We start from the raw sequence: 3601 nt of genomic DNA, 5'->3' as shown, positions 1-3601 counted from the left end.
GAATCTGTGACCTGGACATATTTACCTTCAGTTTGTGTCCTTAGAGCCAACCATTGCCAGGATTATTTACTCAGAGAGGTGTCTTCATTGAGTCATATTTATCTTATTTACCTAAGTTGAGTTGTATTTCATGGGTAGTTTACCTAGTCCAGAGACTCTCAGTAACATTCAGGAAACACTATGTACCCATGATGAGCAGCAAGAAACAGCTATCTTGATTGATAGAGCTGCTTATTTGCTGATCAGGAAGGCAGGTGGTACCGGGCCAGGACCTGCCATCATTATTATGGAAAAAGAAATAGCTTTGTTTCAGTAGAAGCTCTACTAGTCAAGGTGGTATTAAAAAATGAGGAATGAGGGCTTTTCTAAGATGAAGAATGTCAGTGCAAATGGAGAGGAGGAATAGGAGTGTGAGGTTGGGGAGGAGAGAAAAATTACTTGATACCTATAAATTAGAATTGCATCTTAAAATAATAGCAAATACTTACAAAGTATTTACTCTGTGCCAAATATGATATATGGATGATCTTATTGAATTTTCACCACCACCTTATGATGTAGTTCTATTATAAACTTGTTTTATACATGAAAATAACAGGGCTTATGTAAGTGAAGTGACTTACCAAACATCACAGAATTGATAAGTGGCGGAAATGGGAATTTAAACTTAATTTGTTTGATTCCAAAGTTCAGTTTTTTCCTCTAATTAAAGGTACGATATACATGAAGTAAAAAGCACAAATCTGAAGGGTATAGCTGTATAACATTTTACTTGTATATGTAGCTACATGATCACCACCCTGAGTCAAAATATAGAACACTTACAACATCCCAGCAAGTTCTCTCGCACTCCTTCCCCATCAAAACCGCCTGCCCTCCACACACAAACAGATAATCACTGTTTTGACTTACATCACCATCTGTCAGTGGCTCTCACATTGTAGATCCCGAACCAATAGCATCAGCATTATCTGGGAACTTATTAGAAACACAAATTCTCTTTGTTATTTACCCATTAGTCATTCAGGAGCAGGTTGTTCAGTTTCCATGTAGTTGCGCAGTTTTGAGTGAGTTTCTTAATCCTGAGTTCTAATTTGACTGCACTGTGGTCTGAGAGACAGTTTGTTGTGAACACTTGGACACAGGGCAGGGAACATCGCATACCAGGGCCTATCGTGGGGTGGGGGGCTGGGGGAGGGATAGCATTAGGAGAAATACCTAATGTAAATGACGAGTTAATGGGTGCAGCACACCAACATGGCACGTGTATACCTATGTAACAAACCTGCACATTGTGCACATGTACCCTAGAACTTAAAGTATGTGTATATATATATATAAAAGATATCACCTAGCCCAATAATAGCCAAGAAAACTTATAATAATAATAATAAAGGGAACTTGGACTACCAGATGTTAAACAGTGTTAAATAATGTAAAACTAGAAAGAAATGACAGATATATTTAAAAAAAAAAATTCTCAGCTCCCACCCCAGACCAACTGAATAAGAAACTCTGTGAGCAGGGCCCAGAAAATTGTGTTTTAACAAGCTCTCCAGGTGAAACTGTTGCACAGTTGAGTATGAGAACTGCTGCATAGAGCAGTTCTGCATGTTTTAGAAATTCGTATACATCAGTAGAATCATGTAATATGTACCTTTTCGTATCTGGCCTTTTTTCTCAGCAAAACGTGAAATTTATTCACATTGCTACATGTATTAAGTTGATGCAAAGCTGATTATTGTGTTTTTTTGCCATTACTTTGGCAAAAACTGCACTTAACTTCCTTTTGCACCAACCTAAATATCAGTAATTCTTTTTTTTTTTTTTTTTTTTTTTTTTTTCTGTTTTTGAGACAGAGTGTTACTCTGTCGCCAGGCTGGAGTGCAGTGGCGCATCTTGGCTCACTGCAACCTCAGACTCCCTGGTTCAAGTGATTCTCTCGCCTCAGCCTCCAGAGTAACTGGGATTACAGGCATGCACCACCACGCCCAGCTAATTTTTTTCTTTTTTTTTCTTTCTTTCTTTTTTTTAGTAGACACAGGATTTCAACATGTTGGCCAGGATGGTCTCGATCTCCTGACCTTGTGATCTGCCCACCTCGGCCTTCCAAAGTGCTGGGATTACAGGTGTGAGCCACCGCGCCCAGCCAATTATTTCATTTTAAATTGCTAATTAGCAATCCATTGTATGAATATACAATATTGTCTTTCTCAGAGATCATGAGTGGAACTTTTGTTAAGGGAAGTATGTTTTCTTACTTTTTTATTTATGGCAAATAAAATTGTGGAATCACAAAATTAAGGCCCAAGTTATGCAAGGGAACAGATCATTATGTCATAATTTCAGAAAGGCAATGCAGCCCTCACAACAAAATCTTTCTTACTTGCTTCCTGATGCCAGAAATTTATTTAATAGGGAGCCAAGACTTTTATTCCATAATAAGCATTAATATTTAAAAGGCATGTGTGTATTCCAAAAATAAAAAAAGATTTAAAATTATACTGAAGTGTTAATGACCTATATTTTCCTGACAGTAGAGTATGTATGCTATCACTTACTTATCCAAATCCTCAACTGACATTAATAATCAATCATGCTACTTTTATATTTTGATTTCCAATGGAATCTCAGGATTCCTCTCATCAAATTATCCCAGGCAGGAACTATCAATCCATCACAGCTGACATACCATCTCTGGCTTAATTCCTCTGTGTGTGTGTGTGTGTGTGTGTGTGTGTGTGTGTGTGTGTGAGAGAGAGAGAGAGAGAGAGAGAGAGGAGAGAAGAGAGAGACTTTGGTGGGGCTTAGAACTAGAGAGAGGGGATGTATGGATCAAAAGGAGAAGCAAGGTCACATTTTCTCCTGCAATTACATTTGAAAGCCTATGAGGTTTGGGTAGCCAGGATGCAGTCAATTCCTTTCTTTTTCTTTTCCTTTTCTTTTTTTTTTTACTTTTAGTTTTATTTATTTATTTATTTATTTATTTATTTATTTATTTAACTTTTAATAACATAAACAGGAGCCACTCAGAATGCATCCTCTCCTCTTACTCTCTCAGAGAAAGAGAACAATCATCATCAATGGCAAATGGCAGTTGCATTGAGGCAACACACTGCCTAGGGCCGGCTTTCTGCTCAGGAGAGAACACTGCACCTCCTCCTCGTGGTTTCTGGTGCTCTACACATTCAGATTAACTCCTTTAGTAATAAGCTATAGAAATGATCCCTGAAAGTATAGCCTTAGTAAATTATTAGTTAACTGAAGCTGTGAGATCAATGTAGTAACAACAAACAATGACAACAACAACTATTACTACTACTACTTTTACTGAGAGCTTTGTGTTGGGCTTTATGGCCGGTGATTCACCTGAATTGTCTCATTTAATCCTCAAAACCATTCCAGGCCAATATTATTATTCCCATTTTAAATATTAAATTGATGTTTAGATGGGTACCCAAATCCACATGAAAGAACTGAGATCCAAATCCAGGTTATCTGATTTTATATCCCGAGTTCTTTGGAAACCACTACTCTTTACTGACACTGAGATAACTGAATTTCTTTAAGGCTACATAGAAGCCCTTCCCAACTCTTATAA

General features: G+C 37.5%; 1 non-coding gene across 1 annotated transcript; it reads right to left on the bottom strand.

Annotated features, from left to right (window-relative positions):
- Positions 1-3024: 3024 nt before the first annotated feature.
- Positions 3025-3244, bottom strand: LOC115898947. The gene has a single exon (XR_004058589.1). It is a non-coding gene; the product is annotated as a small nucleolar RNA U3 (small nucleolar RNA).
- Between the last annotated feature and the right edge of the window lie 357 nt (positions 3245-3601).

Source organism: Rhinopithecus roxellana, chromosome 7, assembly GCF_007565055.1.
Source record: "Rhinopithecus roxellana isolate Shanxi Qingling chromosome 7, ASM756505v1, whole genome shotgun sequence".
Classification (NCBI taxonomy): domain Eukaryota; kingdom Metazoa; phylum Chordata; class Mammalia; order Primates; family Cercopithecidae; genus Rhinopithecus; species Rhinopithecus roxellana.
Note: the sequence above shows the minus strand (reverse complement) of the source record. Positions and strands in the feature narration are given on the sequence as shown.